The sequence below is a fragment of the Taeniopygia guttata genome, chromosome 9 (assembly GCF_048771995.1).
Source record: "Taeniopygia guttata chromosome 9, bTaeGut7.mat, whole genome shotgun sequence".
Taxonomy (NCBI): domain Eukaryota; kingdom Metazoa; phylum Chordata; class Aves; order Passeriformes; family Estrildidae; genus Taeniopygia; species Taeniopygia guttata.
Window position 1 is genome coordinate 24,091,606 of NC_133034.1, and position 19,280 is coordinate 24,110,885.

General features: G+C 42.1%; 1 long non-coding RNA gene across 1 annotated transcript in view; it reads right to left on the bottom strand.

Annotated features, from left to right (window-relative positions):
- Positions 1–938: 938 nt before the first annotated feature.
- Positions 939–19,280, bottom strand: part of LOC140684739 (uncharacterized) — a 59,896-nt gene continuing 41,554 nt past the window's right edge. The window contains exons 4-7 of the long non-coding RNA XR_012057447.1: positions 15,806–15,945; positions 8,720–8,798; positions 6,756–6,873; positions 939–3,302 (exon numbers count right to left, since the gene is read on the bottom strand). This is a non-coding gene — a long non-coding RNA (uncharacterized lncRNA). The remainder of the gene's footprint in view (positions 3,303–6,755; positions 6,874–8,719; positions 8,799–15,805; positions 15,946–19,280) is intronic.

The window sequence follows — 19,280 nt, forward strand, 5'->3', positions numbered from 1 at the left end:
CTGCCAAAGAAATTTTTTAGGTGTATGTGGAGGTCACAGCAACTTCAAAACATAAACCAACAAACAGAAAAGGAAACCAAAGGACTCTGTTTGATATATGGCAGCTCTTGTTTTGTCACAGCACAAAAATTTCTTGCCTTTCTGAAAAATGCCTCCAAAGAAAGAAAAAATACATGCAATAACTGTCCTGAAAAGAGAAATTTATTTGTTTTAACACAAGTTTCTCAGAGTTCTGAACCATTGGCCTCAGTCAGACCACAATCACTGACCTACAAGTGACTCCCTTGCCTTGGCCATGGCACCTTGTGTTGCAGTAAGGTAGAAAAATTATAACAAAAAGCCTTATAAAACCAGGCCTGCTCTGGCTGTTCTGTCATTTCTTCTGAGTCAAGGCAGCCTCTGCAAGTTCCCATGCAGAAACAATCCTGGTGTCAGCAGTTTGTTAACATAACAATCTATTCCTGGGAAAAAAAAAAAACTAAATAAACAACCTGGACCTGTATAAACTGCTTTTACACCATTAGATAAAAGTGGATAAAAAGGAGTTATGTAAATAATTTTCCACCATGAAGAAAATGGAGCCCCATGTGATTTATTCCCATAACCTTGAGCCCACCCTGTGGGTGCAGCAGCTTCACCTCCCTGCCAGTGTCACCCCAAGGAAGGCCATGGCCACGCTCTCCTTTACCAACAAAGTGCTGCCTTTGATATTTCTGCCGCAGCTGGGCTGAACCCCCACATTTCCCACAAGTTTCTGCAGCAGAAATCCCGATTTATTTCCGCGAGCCCGTTCAAATTCCGCTTTCACGGCCTCTGTGAATAAACCCCTCGGATTATTCCACTGCACAGCCTCGCCCTTCCCACTCCATCCCCTCTGCACACAGGGATGCAGTTAGAGCCCAGATTTTACATTTTTATTGCCACAAACACTTTTTCCTTCGTGTCATTCCAGCACTCCCAGCTCCCTGCAGTTGGCAATACTCACCTTTTCCAATCAGGGCATACAATAATTTGTACAGGGCATGGTTCCTGTACAAATAGCCAAGCACAGCTTCAAAGATAATTATGTTTTCCTCCTGTCATTTCTCACCTGGGATGAAGGTGAGCATGTAAACCAGATGTTTTGGGCAAAAAAAAGCAAATTTCTAAACTCATGACCCAGCAAAAGCCTCTTCTGGGTGTCTCAGGAGCTGGAGGAACATCCTGCATGATTTATAGCAGCAGGCACAAAACAAAAACTAGAACATTAGACAAGAAAAGAGGATGCTACTCATTTAATATTATTATTTATTAATATCTATGCAAGATTCACAAGCATTTCTCCATCTTTTTAAAATAACAACTCTAACCGCTCCATATTTTTTTTTAAATTCAGGCATGCATTAAAATTCAGTTTGGTTTTGAGGAGGGGAGAAGGCAAACAGATAAACAGATCTTTTTAATGTGTTATTTATTCAGATACATCAGGCTGAGCAATAGATCTGCTGCTTCCATTCTTGCTGCAAGAATGGAGGGAAAATGCTGGGAAATGCTTGTTTATCCCTCTCTTATCTGCAAGTCAGATCAAAGCATCAGCTGTTTAAAGAAGTTGACTTCCCTCCACTAAAGGAACGAGTTTTGGTGTTCCTGAGGCCTGCTAAAATATATGGGATTTTTACATGGAGGTAAAATTGCAGTTCAAAAATAAAAAAGTAAAATTTCATGTCTGTTAAGGGATTGGGGTAATCTCTTCCAGCGTGCCCTGGGATCAGAAGGGAAAGGATTAAAATCCCTATTTTCCCACACAGGAAAGTAGGGAAGCATCACTGTCAGGGACAGTGAGTCCAACACAAGTCCTGGAAGCTCTGATTTGTGCTTGGCCAAAATATTCTTTTTATTTTCCTTTCATTTTGTTTGGTTTTTTTTTCCAGCACATTTCTGTCTCTTGTTCAGGCCACTTAGAAAATTTGGTTCTCTTTTTTCAGGACATTTTAAAGAATGGAAGCAATTTTTCAGCAATACTAATAAATTGCATTTGGAATTTGGGTTTTATCATTCCAGATCTTAATCATATGAGACTAAACTCATGTACATAACTTTCATTTTAAATCACTGGAGATCACCAGGTGAGAAAAGAGTTTGGAGGTTAATTTTAAGGAATTGGACATCCAATGTGTCCAGGAGAGTTCATGGATTTACAGGAGTTAAAGCAGAAGCTGGTCCTGAAGAATAATTTTTTATGGTTGTCATCATTTACCTACAGAATAGTTCCTTGAACATTACACAAATACATGAAATTGAAAAGGGAGGTGGCCATGAAGGAGATCTGTGGAAATAACAATAGATGCAATTTTAAATCACTAATAAATACTATTTGTACTTCCTAGGAAAAACAACTCCACCCCAGCAGCAGATAGAACCCAATTAACAGAAAAACTGAATTTCAATAAGTTTCGAAAGCAAAATGAAAGGTTCCAAGTGATAAGCAGCTCTCACTTAATAAAAATCTGATTGTTGCGTGGTGGAGGGAAGGCAAAGACTTTGTTGGTGGTGCCAGAGGACAACCAAAGGTTGTCATTGATTTCCTCCTCCACACCCATTACAGAAATTGCAGCCCCATCCTGATCTCCACTGGCAATGAAGGGCGCTCTGAAAGGCTCAATAAAAAAATTAAAAAATAAATAAAAAGCCTTGATCTAATTCTCATGATGGGCTCTAATACTCACAAAAGTCCAAGTCTTGCTTGGAACATCAAACCCACCAAGGAAATGTGACCTCAAAGTTGTGCAGACCAGGACATGGATATTTTTTTAATTTCAGAAAATAATCAGAGAGCCAAATATCAAAAGGTAGCCTTGATGGAAATGAGGGGAAGAAGAATTTTTACCCATCATTTTAGTACATTTCTTTTTTTTTTTTTTGCCTGAAACCTAACTGTATTCAAAGCACTTCTCTTCTTTTAGGGCTTCACGACAGTTCTGCCCACAGAAGATTAGAAATGCACCTCAATTTTCAAGAAACACAAGGCTACAAAGAAGATTATATCCCTTATTTTTTAGAATGATGTCTCAATTCCAGAAGAGATCCAGCCCTGCACAGTTTAGCAAATATTCCAAAAATTCTGTCCCCTATTCCCTGATTTCTGATTTTATCCAAATGGGACAGGGAGCAGCTTCCCATTAATTAAACCACACCAAACTTGGAGGCTTTAAATTCTGTTTTCCACCCTTCAGAGAAGATGAAGTGTTTTCCTTACTCCTGTGGCTCCAGAAAAGGGATGATGAAGTGAATCCAAACATCTTTTATCAGCTGAGTCCTGGCAGCTGCAACAACAAAGGTTATTTAGGAGCATCTGGCAGTAACAACGTGGGACAATTAAATTCAGCTTTTTGTCAGGTATGTTCCTTTGCCATGGACAGGATGAATTACTGACACATGAAAGGGTCAAAATGCTTCTTTTCACACTGCTAAATATTTGCCTTCACCCTTTAGGCTCCTCTCCCTCAGTCTGGTGTCCCAAATGTGGGTGACAAGCCCCCAGAGTCCCTGGTTTCCTGTCATGTTTGGAGGGTTCCAGAATACCATGAGTAATCCACATTTTAAAGGAGCATTTCAAAGATAATGTGCATGGAACTGGAAAATCCAGAGGAGAGGTTTATGCTTTCCTCTGGTTCTTGCTGCATTGTGCCTGACTGTATTTATGGCAATTTTCAAGAGTTTATGAAGCCAGAGAGCACAAAACCAAACAAATTGCATTCAGGGCATCAGTTTTCACCATTCCCAAGCCCCCCAGACAGATTTGTTCCCAAGTTCAGGAGTATCACACTCTGCTAAATATAATTCAGTGAGTTGATTTAGCTGAGAGGAGACACCACCATGAAATTTCTTCCACACTTTTATATCCCTCCCAAAACACAGGATGTCTTTGAATGGAAATTCAGAGATTCAGTGGAATAAATCATATTAATCCATTTGGAAAGGCAGCTCAAGAGCAAAGACTCTCAGTTTTTTATGTAGTGGATATCTTAGAGATTGGATAGACAGGGGGAAGGGGAAATTCGACTTGTCATGATTTCATTGTTTATTTTAAGCTTTCAAATCCTCCAAGGGAATAAAATATTTAGATTTGCTCCATTACACAATACAAACCCTCTGAATCCATCCCCACACCCAGAGCCCTCCAGGTGGAGTCATATTCCCAAGGGATTTGCTGGGATACAGGACAATACCACCCAAATTTTTAATGCATTGATTGAAAGTTCTTGGAATTTGATTGTCAAAAAATAGAGGAGAACATGATCAGTGGCAGAAGTTTTAGTGTATATCCATTTCCTTTCCCTTATTCTAAAATCAGGTGATTCTACAAAAAAAAACAAAGCCACCAAGAGAAAACTTCACATAACAAGAAAGTTTTTATAACAGCTGCTCCCTTAGGAAAAATACCAGGGATGTGTAAAACGACCCAAAATTTCATGAAAAGTAAAGAATATTCACTCAACCCAGTCAAAATTACAACAAAATGATCTGAACAAGAGCTGTCACTGAGAAACAAATCATACTCAGTGTATGAAATGTAGCTTTTCCTGATGCTGACAGATAAACTTTGGGGTTTGAAACTCTTCTAGTCTACATTTATAAAGAGCACAGTGGCATTTTCCACATTTGCTTTACCAAGTCTCTAGGGAGGGTTCAGGATGAAGCATAAAAACTTGGAGAAGAGACTGAAAATAGCAGCTGAAGGCACTGTCAGATCTCAGCCTGCTGTATTTCAGAAAAAGCATTTTTCACTTCAAGTTTAAACCTGATTTCTTGCAAGGGTTGATCTTAAATAGCGATGTTCAACCCGAACCACTCCAAGAAATGGCTTTGGAAAAAGCCCATTTTTAAATGCAGCGTGAGAAATGACAGCTCTGGAGGAGCAGAAAATACCCAGACACAAGGCAGGACTTATTGATTGGTAAGTCTGGGAGCCAGGTAAGCAAAACCACACAGTATTGTCCAAAGGAGCTGTTAGGGAGCCTTCAGAAATCCTGGAATCTCCTTTGCTATTATTGCCAACTCACCACAAAACAGGAATAAAGAGCAGGAATAGATGGAATAGCTCAAGAAACGTGATCTCTTTGCTTTCTCATCAAAATAAACATACTTAAAAAAAAAAATTATAAATTGGGTAAAAAGTGCCCACACCTGCATCAGATATAACCATGTGACTTCAAGGAGAAGCTTGATCCAATGAGGATCTTTCCCAAATGCTCCTCAAGACTGAGCTGGGGAGTTTAGATGAAATATCAGGAAAAAGTTCTCCACGAGAAGGTTGCTCAGGGGTTGGAGCAGGTGGAAAGCCCATCCCTGGAACTGTTCAGGATGTGCCTCTTGGGGACAGGGCGTGAACTGAGCAAATGGTTGGGTTTGGTTTTAGAGTCCTTCTCCAACAATTCCTGAGCTGCACTCCAAAAAAAAACCTGGAGCAGGTGGAAATCACAGTCAGGATGTTGAGGCAGCTCCTGGAATAGATGGGTGAGACCAGAAAATGAGGAGAAAGGAGCTCTTTCCTGACTCTTTGTGATCCCAGAAATATTTGCTGCTTCAAGATTCAGGGGTGGGTTTGAGCCACTGGAATTCCAAATCTGTTTCCAACCTAAATTTGGGAAATCTCCCACAACGATATCCTTGAATCAATTCTACTTCTGCTGATTCCTAAAATATGGAACACAACCAATACAAGAAACTTCCTTTTGTACCACAGACACCACTAAGATAAATTTTTTAGTAATTTCAGATCTCAACAGCTCCTGTCATGGACTTCCAAATTCCTAAATAATAATTGAGGTATTATTTCCATCCTCTAATTTAAAGCCACTTAATCCTTTGTTTGTTTTTTCCAAGCAGCACTAAAATAGGCAAAAATCCTTGTTTGGTTTTGTACCCAGCTCTGTCAAATAATTTTTTCCTTTCCAAATCCATTAACTCTTTGCTAACCTCAATAATTCTGCCTGTTTTAACTTGGATTTTCCTACCATTTCATGTAATTCCTGTAGATCAAGCCAACAACATTTCCTGTTCAGCCAAGAAAACCTGAAGTAATTTATAAAATCTGCCTCTTATTATTTTTGCCCCTGAATAATTTTATAAAATCTACCTCTTTTTACTCTGTTATTTTATAAAATCTCCCTCTTTTTGCTCTTAAATCTTATAAAATCTATTCTTTTTTTGCTGATATTGTTTAGCACTTCCCTCAACTCATTAAAAACCCATTTCAATCCAGTCACCCTGGAACAAAACTGGAGGCTGAGAAACCTTCACTGTGCAGAAAAATGATCCCTTCATCCCAAACTTGTTCTGTCTTTCAGCAGTTTTAGAATCAATAATGTTCTTTAACCACCTCTGACACTTTGCAGTGCTCAACTGAAACCTTGGCTGAAAACAACAAATAAATGAGGCAGAACAAAAAGAAAAACAGATTTTCAAGTGCTCCAAACATGCTTTTGCTGCAGAAAAACCACTGAAAAAACAGGGATTTTGTTTTTTATAATCAACTCAAATGAATATTTAAGGAGAGATGAATCATATATTAATATTTTCTGTGAATAATTTGAAATAAATGGCTTTTAGTATGAAAAATATGAAATATTGCTTGCATTTATTTGGTTGTGGTGGTGATTTCTGTCTTCAATTCTGCTTTTTTGTGGTTTTGGGTTTGGTTTTTTCTAGGTATTCCAATATTCATATTTTTTAACCTTTCCTTCATTGTTGTCAATGAAAAATACATTAATTACCTGTCCAGATCAAGGTTTAATTGACTTAAATGTGGCTCTACCTCAGTTCTCTGTGGCTGACACCACATTCCTCATGAATATTCCACATTTTACCTGGAGCTGGCTTGAAAACTTGGAGCTGAAAATGAAAAAATGCAGGGAAAAATATTATACAAAGAATGTAATCCTGCTCTGGTGAATAGAGCAGATTCTCTGCTCAGAATTAATAATAATGAGAATAATTAGAATGATGATAGTAGAAAAATAATAAAATAATAATGAAAAAAAAAGAAAATTATTAATAGAATTAAATAGAGTAATGACAATAATAAAAATAAAAATTTAAAAGACAACAGCATTGGGTTCAAATAAAACCCACCAGCATTTTTTTTACAGAGCTTGATTTGTGCCATTCACCAAATTAATCCCATTTTCTCTGGTCTCTTGTGGTACTTCCCAAGGTTGGAGCCTCAAAACCTGTCGGAAAAACTGAAGGACTTTAAAAGCAGCCAAAACCTGTCATTCAGGATGTAAGAGTCCCTATAATTTATTCAGCCATGGAAAGTACCCATAAAATAAACATGAAATGGAGGAGAAGACAATTTCCCTGCTATTCCTCCATGGCTTTTTCAACTTTCAGTGTTTTAAAAGAGGCATTTTTTCATCTCAGAGTAGCCAGAAGTTTGGATAAATCTCTTTATTCCCCAGTTGCTTTAAGGCTGAGACTGAGCTTAATTATCTCTCAAAATACGGGTTAGAGTTTGGGGTGAAAATCTGAAATATCCTATAAAAACTCAAATGCTGCCATTAGAAAGTGCTTCTGAAATTAGGATTTTCATTGAGAACCTTTTCCTCTGAACCAGCAGATGCTGAAAGTCCTCAAGAGCAGAATTTGATGAAGAAAAGCTGCTTAATTGGAAAGCTTGCAAAACAAGCACCACTTCCCAGGCCACAGATATTGCCAAAAGCTTCCAGAGGTAAAATAAAAAACCAGGCTGGAGGCAAACAAAACTCTCTATATTTTTTTACTTAATAGTTGTAAGTTTTTTACCACATTCCTCACACAGAGGGAAGTGAAATTACTTTCCAGAAGAGAAAAAGGAGTTTACAGCACAATAAAATCAGATTAAAAAAGCTAAACTAGCAATAGCAGCTGCAAAAAGAAGTTTAACATGGGCACACATGCTCACAAATCTAAGCAGGACAGACAAGGCAAAACCGTCCAGGAATTTTATGGGGTAAGTTCAGCATTTTCGTGCCACAGTTCCAGCCCTGTAAATCTTGTTTTAATAGAATGAGTATTTATTTGAGTAGGCCCATGTTGAAGCTGTGGTTACTGAGAATTCCAGACTTTCTGTGCTGCCAGGCACTGACCCCCAGGAGAACCCTGCACTAACCTGAGGTCCTGGAGAAGCTTCCAAAATGGAATGGTGGAACTGGGATTGGGGGGTGGAGTTTGGATAGAAGTGTGTGATATCACAGATGAAAACTCAGAGTTTAAGGGTTTAGAATGCAGGAATAGATATAAAGCAAGATGGAGGTTTTAGGGTGGAGGCTGGTCCTTCTTCTTCACCTTCTTCTTCACCTTCTTCTTCACCTTCTCCTCCATGGGTTTGGGTGGTTTTGTGTAATTGGATAAAAAGTCCCCATTGCGGGCCACGGGTGGTTGGTTATTGGGTTAAAAGTAAAAATAATTTAGGGGTCATTTGTTAATTGGACAGTTTATCCTTAAAAGACCTTACAGAGAGAGAGATGGGGCTCCATTGTCAGCCTGTTAAAGTCAAGTACTGCAGAATTCACAACTTATGAGACTGTAATATAGATAAGAACTAAGAAACATCGGAGTCTGAACATTTAATTGTACATTTAATCCCGACCCTGGCAAATAAGGAGCAAAGACTCCACAGGCCCAAACTTTTATGAATCCCCTGAACATCAGCACACTCATCACTTGCACAGATGTTAAGGCTAAATTCCCATCTCACCTGCATTGATGTATAAACATTTTTGATAGGAGAGCAGCAGCAAGGCTTTCCTGATCTTGGAAAAGGAGGAGAGGAAGAGCTGTTGAGATAAAGCAAATTCCACGAGATAAAAGTCCATCAATTGAGGCAGGCAGCGCTGAGCTGGTGCCTGACAAACACAAGGTGTGCAGGTTACCACACTCTCAGCACCAGCACACGATCAAATATCGAGCAGGAAGCTGCTATCTGCTGGAATATGACAAAGGTGGTGAAACTTGGAAATTGGGGGATAATCAGAAAGGAACAGTGAAGCCACGAGCTGGAGGAAGTGCTGGTATCTGAGCTGGGGTGATAAAGCAGGAACTATCTGGATATCAAATTCAGCATCAGAGGCCTCGTAGAGAACTCAGCGTTTTATCAGGAGTGTGGAAGGCACCGTGTGGAATCAGAGCACCAGCAGGAAGGATCCAACAAAGATACACGCCCTGAGCAACCAGGAGGATACTGGGAATACTGGGAAGTCATGCAGCAGAAATTCATGCGACAATTATACTTGAAGAAAACTTTCTCATCCTGCTAGACCATCTTCATGGCCCTCTGGACAGGATTCCCCCTGCACTCAGGAAAATCCCTTAGGAGAGCTCTGTTGCTCTGTTGAGTGTCTCTCCCCTCCCTGTCTAAAGATCACATCAATGACAACGTTTTTTAATGCAATCCCCACAGTTTTTTTGTGCCATTCCTAACACCTTGAGCCCCAAAATATGAATTTCTGCAGGTGAGGGAGATCACTGGTGCAGAGGAGCTGATTCCCAGCTGGTTTCCAGCTCCCTGCTCTGCTGCTCTAATTAGCAGACACGTCCACGCCTCATTTCAGCCTTCATGCTACACTCATTCTTTAAGAGATCCTAAAGCATATGCTCAGCTGCACATTATGGATAGAAACGAGAGCTGGAGGCATTCCAAAACCCAGGCCTGACCAAGCTGTCTGGGGGGAAAAAGGCACTGCATGTGAAGCTACAAAGATAATTAAGTCGAGTGTCAACTGGAGCAGCTCCTTCCCCCAGAGCTGAAGCTCAGCCAGGATCTGCTGTGAGAGGACACTGGCACCTCCCCGAAACCAAGGAGAGAAATGGGATCAACTCCAACGGGGGAAATTGTCTCAGGAATTGCTGCGATTTGCATTGGTGGTGTCAAAGGAAAGCACATCCCATAGATGTGGGGTTAAATCATTCTGGTCTGTGGGAATCCAGGACTTCCCTCTGGCTGCCCTGGCAGGTCTGGGACCCCGGCAGGGGTCAGGAACCCCCCTGGACAGAGCCCCCAGAGACACTGGCTGTGATCTCTGTCCATGGAAAAGAGTTTTCAATCTTACAGGATCAATTACAAGCTCTGAGTGTTTGATATCAGTAATAATTAAGTGTGGCACAGGTGCAAAAGTAAAATTTTAGGTTTCTAGATTAGGGGTTCAAAGGGGACAAGATGGAGGAAATTGGGTGTGCCTTGTCCTTTTTCTCCTTCTTCATGCCCTCCATGTTTCACTGTGGTGTTGGCATTTTTCTGTTGGTTCAGGCTGGGGACACACTGTCCAACGTAGGTGACAGATATTGGCACGTTATTGTAAATCCAGCACAGGTAGTTTCTGGTATTTAATGTTTGTACCATCCCACTGAGGGCAGAGCCCCACACGCTGCCCTGCAGGACAGAGCTGCGGCAGGGCAGCAGAACATGTTAGAGATAAACAGAATAAACAACCTTGAAACCAGCACAGACCAATTATGGCTTCTGCTTTGGCAGCGGGGCAGAAAGACAGAGATTTTCTACAATCTTGGAATCATCAATACCTCAGATTCTGACACTGGTCTACTCGGAAACGGAAAGTGTTTTTCTTGGATTACAAATTATGTCACTGTTAATGCCAGACCTAAGAAAAACTTGCAAGATTATTTCTATTTCATAACTCTCAGGCACAGGGTGGGATTTTGGGGTGTCCTGTGCAGGGCCAGAAGTTGGACTAGATGATCCTTGTGGGGCCCTTTCCATTCAGGATATTCTGTGGTTCTGTGATTCTTACTGAGGCAGTAGCTAGTCGTATGTGCAGGATTACTCAGTGGATACTCATAGCCGCTATCAACTCATTATTCATAAATATTTTACAGAATGAAAGCCAGCTATTGTTTTCTACCTTTCAGGCCTTCAGTTATTAATTCCCTCACTGCAGCCAACCACCAACAAATTGTTTGGGCTTTCTTTTTCTTTTTTGGATTATGATCCTCAAGCTTGCCCTAAGAGGCCAATTAGTTATTAGTAATTAATGACTGGTTGCTGCTTGTCAGAGCAGTGCCCCTTGTCCTGAGAGGAGCACCTGGGCTCTCCCAGTGCTCTGCAGACACTTCCCTGCTCGTTTTGGTGCCTTTCAAACCCTGGCACAGACACTGATACCGTTTTCTGTCCTGGTAAAATTAGAATTCACGGTCCAGTTGTCAAAGGACAAAATGGGAATCTGTGCAAAGACCTGTCACTGTGGGAATTCCCTGTGACTGGCACAGATGACAAGTGTTAATTAATGTTTTTTTTCTGAAGGGACTGCCATGAATGGGCCCTTCTCCTGTCGGCTGTGCAAGAAAACCCTTTTCACTCCTTACAAAGCACTCACAGACTTCAGCTCCTCCTTGGGCTCCTGGAGTTACAATTTCTCTTCAAAGAGAAATTATATATGAAATTTTAAAACAAGTAATTCAATGTCTCTGTGAGAGATATTGGCAGGAAAACAGAATTCCCATGACCTGTTCAATGGGATGTGTAAGAGTTCCAAGGGTTAAGGACATTGCAATTACAAAGATGTGCTAATTCCACTGAAAAGGGTCTGATCCCAACTGTCCAACTGATTCCAAAGTCCAGCTGAACTGCAGGAGCAGAGAACCTGTACAGGACCCTCTTAAAAAGTAACAGCCCCCAACAAATGCAAAAGGGCTGCTTTAACCATTGGTATTAAATAATAATTAATTAAATAATTATATTAAATAAAAAGAGGAAAACTGACTCTGCACCCTGTTCATGGAACAGCTGAATTAAAACACCTTCAATCCCTGTAGGGCTAAAATTCCAGCAGCAGGGAAAAACAACAAGATGCTGTCTTAACAAGATACCCTTAAATAAAAAGTATCAGCAAAAATAGATACAGCTTCAAACTGCAGCCAAAAGGAGCAATTCTTCCCCAGCAAAATGAGATCAATGCAGGCTTGGAAGTAAAGACACACGCAATGAGTCTAAATGGCAAAGAGAACAACAAAATGAAGGAAAACAAGGAGATTAGCTCAGGAAAACAATAGGCAAGAAAATAAAACCAGATATAACAACTCTCTTGGGGAAAAGAATATAAAATAATATAAAATCCAAACAAAGGGAAGAGCCTGACCAAGTAAGTACAAGCAAATGACAATGGATGGAAGAAAAATATAATTATAAAAAAGCACTCAAAATGTTGAAATACTACAGATTTAAATAACCACCCAGTCAATATAATTCCAAGAGAAGATGTGATTCTGCAGGAATAAATAAAAGAACAGAGCATGTCCCTCTCTAACAATATAAAATTTTCCAGTTCCTGTGTCCTTTCCCAAACTTTCTGAGGAGATTTGAATGCACAGCTTTATTTCCCAGACATCATCACTTGCTCTGGGTTCCCATCAATACCATTACTCACAAGGCTTTTGTGTTTTTCCCAGCATTTTGTGAGTCAGCCAAGACAGGCCAGGGATAATTGACAGGAGTCACTCAGAAGGAACATTCCAGACCCAAAGCTGAGCAGGGAGATGAGTGCAGGCGTTCTGTTCCACCCCCAAAATGACATCAGAACAAGATTGACTTTGAATTTAATAACAGGTCATTGCTTTTTGTCTGAAAAAACTGAGAGAGTTGGTTTCTGATGGGAAAGGCTGAGTAAAATCCACTTCTACTGAAAACAACAGGGGATTGATTTCAGACCTTTCCAACACAGAAAGCCCAACAGAAATGAGGTTTCTGTCTGGTATTAATTGTTGTAAAGAGCCAAACAAGAAGCTGAGTTTCATCATAACCTTAAAAAAAAGTTTCTCCCTTGCCCTAACCAAAAATATGGCTCATGAATTTGTGGAGGTGACCAAAACCAAATCATGCTTTGTGCCAATCCTTATTTCTTGAGCAAAACCTGATTTTTTTCAATGCTAGATCTGAAATATTTTCAGAGGATTGTAAAATCAGAGAATTGGTCATTTTGGACAAGACCTTTAAGATATTTAAGTCCAACCACCAGCCCTCCACCACAGTGGTCACCACTAAACCATGCCTCAAGTGCCACATCCCCATGTTTTTGGAATATATCCAGGGATGGTGACTCCACCATTCCCTGGACAGCCTGATCCAATGTTTCACAACCCTTTCCACATTTTCATTTTCCCTAGATTTCCACGATTTTGCCCACATGGAGCCATCCATGGAAGTGAGCAGAGGATGAGCCCTTTGTTCCTCTCTGCAGCCACTTCTGCTCCTTCCACTCTTTGTGCAAATATTGGGGTTTTCTGGATATTCCTGTTGCTGGCTACAAAGGCAAAAAGTGGAAATATCCAAAACTTAAAGCATTTGCAGGAGCTGAATTGAGGTTTAATAAATTAATCAATAAAAATACAAAAAAAAAAAATTCTGAATTCTGAGAGCAGGTGAAAACCTCTCTTGACTCTCTAGATAGTTTTGAATTTTGACTGTTATTTGGGAGAGAAAAGGGACATAGGTTAGGGAAGAGAGATGGTGAATTTTTTATCCCCTCACTGACCTTTGGATGGGGAAGGAGATGGTGGAAAAGTCCTCCCAGGAATGGGGTTCTGAGGGACACCCCAACTGCCTCATGCTTTATTTTAACCTTTAATCCTTGTTTACAGTACACAATCACAGCTACTAGGCCAGGGTTTTTTGTGTGTTTGGCGTGTTTAGATAAGTATTTTTTCTCCAAAGTGAGTATTATTTAAAGAAACTCATAGGGCACAGGTTTTGCTGACATCCAACAAGTCCATCTCTTTAAAAATCAGGAGTTATTTACTTCTCACTCACGGTTCTCTCTTCCCCCTTTGCAAAGGACATAAAAAATATACAGAAAACTCCCCATTCTTTCTGGTTATTGATTGAGTGGGTTCTGTGTGGAGCAGATGCAGATCCCACGTGTGCAGTCCACTGGGATTGTCTCTCTTCTGTTACATGGTTAAAAATATATCAATTTTTCAAAGACCAATGCTTCTGAAAGTGGTTTGGGCCATAAAAAGAAACGTGCACTTATCAGAAGTAACATCAGGAAAGAGATAGGGAGGAGCTGGGTTATCTTTGGAGTGATAACAGCAATGGGAAAGCAGTATCTGCTGAATTTCCAAACTGCATCAGGCATTCTCCATGCACTGGAAAAGCCTCAGGCGCTTCTGAATACGCTGGGTTTATTCTGTCCCATGTTAGTCTCAGAGGCTGAGCTAAAATTAGCTTTTTCTTGCTCTCTAAATTTATTTTTCAGTTTAGTTGTTCAGGATCTTTCTCAGGTGTGGTGAGGCCAGGTTTGCAATGGCTGGGTGGGTGCTTCAGGGTTTAAGCCTCCAGCAGATCCATGGGAACATCTCCCAGTGCAGACAATCCTCTCCCTGCTCTCTTACAGGGGGAGGTCTTGGCAGACAGCCCTGCTTTAATGGTTATCACTGCCATAACCTCAATTCTCTCCTCACCTACTTTGCAGTTCCCCACAATCCATCCCAAGAGCCAAACCCCTCTTTACCAGAAACAATTTTGTTGATGGCACCCAGTTCCTTGCATTGCCCCAAATTGCAGCTCCCAACGACAGCAATTCCAAGTGTCTTCATTCCCAACCTCTTTTAAAGGTTGCCCAAAAGAAGGAAATGAAAAACCTGCTGGTTGACCTAATTGGGTACTGCCAGGTTGTGCCTCTGCTCCACCTCCCATGACCCATTAAGCTACAGGGCATCATTTCCTGTTAATTAATAGGCTCAATTAGAGTATTTTGAGCTGGGCCTCCTTTAACTGTGTTACAACCAAGCAAAACCCACTGACAGCCCCAAACAGACTTGGTGAAACCATCAGTTTAACTTCCTCTATAATGTCTTCTTGTTTATGGGGATCTGCTTCTCACCTTGGGATTTCCTTCCATAAAAAACAAGCGCAGAACTGCTTGGTCAACACATTTCTTACTTCCCACAGCACCAATTCCTCATTAAATTAATGACGCAAGGAAACAGCCAGCCAGAAACTGGAAATACAAACAGCAAAATAAATCCTAAAAGACTGTTAAGCAAACTATATTGAAGATTTGCTTTGATGTGCCTTCATTTTGATGACCATGAGGGCAAAGTTAAGGCCTACCTTAATTTAGCTGTTATTGACAGCACTGAGACAACCTTGGAAAAAAAAAAAACCCAACCAAAAACCAGCTCCTTCAGCAGAGCTTTTACTTTCAGAGTGGTTTGGGGTACTCTTCTCTCTGCATGCACAGCCTTGATTTGTCTCCTTTGCCTGGTGCTCCTTTCCTTCAGTCCAAAGCTGGAGAGCTGTTGAGCCAAGCCTAAGAACAAGCTGCAATTAAACCCTGAGGATGCTCGATCCAAACACAATCCTTCAGGACAAAGAGGAGGCTGCCACGTTCCAGGGAAAACACTCTCAGGGGAAATTACACACCCTGAATCGGTGCCAGAGCAGGTGCTCGCTCTTTGCCATGGAAACAGGTGAGGGGACACATTACAGAAGGAATTGTTGCAGTGGAGGGGTTTCAAGAGCAGCAGCCTGGTTGGGGAACTGAAGGTGAGAAAAGTGGCATGTTTTGAATTAGTCCCGTGCAGCAGGCAGAAGATGCCACCCACCCTGAGTCTCTCTTGTCTGAAGCACCCACAGATGCTCAGGCCCCACCATTGTTTGCAGAAATCAAAGCCTGAGGTTATTTACTGAAACAAAACCGTGTGGTGATGAATGGAGTTGTCAACAGCCTGATCCCAACAGGTTTTTAACCCTTGGCTTCCCCCTGCCAGCCCCACATGAGCTTCACGGGCAGAAAAACCATCCCTGAGATGAGAAGTGTGTTCAACAAACCTTCAGATGCTCACGGTCCATCCCACCATGGTGTTATTCAGAGCTTTGGTGGGTTTGATCTCTGCATCCACAGCCACCCCCAGCTGGAGCTGCTGGGCACTGCCACCAATCCCACTGACTGATGTCCACGCACACAACACCTGGAGAAGGGAATTGGAAGGAAAGAGCACCCCTGGAATAATTCAATCTGCATAAAACCCCTTTCCTGCAACTGCACTATTCCCACTTGTCATTAATTATGACAGTTCCAGCAATTTCTTAATTGATTTGAAGGAGGGTGTCGTGCATTTGGGGTTCTCAATCAATTCTTCTCCTCTCGGTACATTTAACTGCTGCAGAGTTTTCCACAGCTATTTTGCTCTTCACAGCTCCTTGAAAAACACCTCAGCCTCCAATTTATTTCCAGTCATTAAAGCAAAATCTTTCAAATAGACAATATGATTTATAAAGTGGGAGAGATACTTTTATGCACTGCTTTATGAATTCTAAGCCTTCAATATTTGTTACAGCTCTTTATTCATTTGGTCTGAAAAGCCAGGAAAAAAAAAAGCTCACCGCTGAATAAAGAGGAAAACGATTCTCAGCTTTCAAACAATGAGCACATCAAATTAAAAGATCATTTATTTCAGTGCCTCTCCTGCTGCTTTGTCCCAACAGCACATGGCTGTGGAGCCTTCAGCTGGCACATGGATATTCCATGACTTTGAGGGAAAAACTGGAACTGAGCGACTCTGTGGATCCCAGAGGGATCCACAAACTCTGGCATGGGACTGAAACTGCAGAGTTCATGTTTTCCTTCCTAGAATCATAAATGGTTTGGGGTAGAAGGATCCTTAAAGGTCCTTTTTTTCCAGCACCCTGCCATTGGCAGGAAACACTTTCCACTGTCCCAGGTTTCTCCAAGCCCTGTCCAGCCTGGCCTTGGGCACTGCCAGGGATCCAGGGGCAGCCACAGCTGCTCTGGGCACCTGTGCCAGGGCCTGCCCACCCTCCCAGGGAACAATTCCTTCCTCATATTTTATCCAAACCTACTCTCTGCCAATTTGAAGCCATTCCCTCTTTCCCTGTCGTTACCTGCCCTTGTCCAAAATCCCTCTCCATCTTTCTTGTAGCTCCCTGCAGGCCACAATTAGCTCAGCCTGAAAGTTCTCCTCTCCAGGCTGGACAATGGCAGCTCTCCAGCCTTTCCCACCAGCAGAGCTGTTCCATCCCTCTGATCATCCTGCTGCCTCCTCTGAGCTCGCTCCCAAGTCCGTGACTCTGGAGTCAAGGTACTCCAACATCTCCAAAATGCTCAACCACATCCACCTTCTCTGGGAAAGGGAGCACAGCTGCTCTGGCACACAGGTCCATCTCTTCACAGACCCAATACCTCAAGCACATCCAGAATTCTCCAGAGAGCTGCAACAACTCATTCAGCTGTCCCAGGCTGAAGCTCTTCGTCCTCCCCTCCTCCTGGACAGGTGACACTGGTGCTGTGTGAGCCTCGCACCCAGTCCAGGAGGATTTTTTGCCATTCATCCTGAATCCTACTCCTTTCATTTCCCACAGAAATCCTGCCCTTTCATTTCCCACAGAACTCTCTCTCATCCCTTTTCATCCATCCCTGCCTTTTCCAGTGTTTTCTATCTCAGCTGTTTCAATCTCATCTTTCCTGCTGGCTCAGGATGGCTCTGCTTTCAGCCCTCATTTATCACATAACCACGTGGCAGCTTTACCTAATTTCTGGGAAGTATTTAAATTTTCTCTTTATTGTTTTAAAAATCTATTATGAACCTCTCGACTCCGCTGCATTGTGCGAAGAAAAATAATTATAAAAATACCCACTCTCTTTAATACCAATAATTTGTCATCTACTGAGAATCTTTTTCTGGGTATAATAGTAGTTTAACTCATTAACTTTATGCTAAGTACAGCAATTTTGCTGTCTCCTACCCAAATATTTCTAATATTAATGATACAGCTTAGATAAAGTGATTTAAGTAGTTGTACATACAGTGTGCTTATGCAATGATAATTAATTACCTCCAAGATTGAACTCCAGTCTTTCACTTCCAATTATGCTTTCGTATTTCTGATGATCACCCTGCAAGAGTTCTTTTTCAATTCCATAATCCAGTTTGACATTAAACCACAACTGACTGGGAGGGAGGAGGAAGGAGTCATGTGCCTGTGATGCCTTTTGGGGCTACCTTAAAAACAGAGGCTAGACAGAGTGAAGGGAATAAAAAGCAGTTTTATTTATTGAAGGGCCTTCAGGTACATTCAGGGCAGACCAAGCCCCCAGGGGCTACACCCAAAATGGACCATGGGTCATGGGTTTGCACACTTTTATAAGTTATTCTTTAATCTTCCAATTCCAGCTTCAGGTAATGAAGTCATGGACCCCCAGTTTGCTCCCCCAGCTCACTTTTGTTTCCATCTCTGTGCCCTGAGGCACTGAGGGGTCCTTGATTGCCAGGCCTGGAGAGGAATTGCTGTGTCTGCCCAAACTGGGACAGCAGCAGCTGACACTGGGTGTGGAGCTCAGAGTTACACACTAAAGACCTGCAGGGTTACAGAGAGATGGAAAATAGAAAAGCCCAAATCCTGAGGAGCAGGAGGCCGGAGCAGCAGGGATGTGATGTGGGAATGGGTGACGAGGCTCTGCCTCCACATGGGGTGCCAGGAGAAAAAAATATCCAAAAATATCCAAAAACATCCTTGTGTTTGTACAGCACAAACTGCTGCTGGCACAGTGGGAATCAAGGAGCCAGCTGCACGCAGGGAAGGGATTCCTGCTGCTGGGATGCAGCAGCTCCAGGCTGGGAATTGCCCTTTGCTCCATCCCCACCCTGCTCATGTCCTGCTCTGCCCACCTGGGAGCTCCTTCCTTCTTCTGCCAGAGACCTCAGAGACCTCTTGGCCTCCTTCAGTGGCAGCCTGGCCTTGTCTGTGCTCTGCCTCTGGTGCCTTCAGTTTGAGCTTTCATATTTTTCAGATTCTGCACTGCCTCAGTGTGTGACTCTGAACTCCACACAAAGTGTCAGCAGCTCTCCTCACAGCTCAGGCACACAGAACAATCCTTTTCCAGCCCCAGAACCAGCTCAGGCACACAGAACAATCCTTTTCCAGCCCAGAACCAGCTCAGGCACACAGAACAATCCTTTTCCAGCCCAGGACCACCTCAGGCATACTGAACAATCCTTTTCCATCCCAGAACCACCTCAGGCACACAGAACAATCCTTTTTCAGCCCCAGAACCAGCTCAGGCACACAGAACAATCCTTTTCCATCCCAGAACCAGCTCAGGCACACAGAACAATCCTTTTCCAGCCCCAGAACCAGCTCAGGCACACAGAACAATCCTTTTCCAGCCCCAGAACCAGCTCAGGCACACAGAACAATCCTTTTCCAGCTCAGGCACACAGAACAATCCTTTTCCAGCCCCAGAACCAGCTCAGCACACAGAACACTCCTTTTCCAGCCCCAGAAC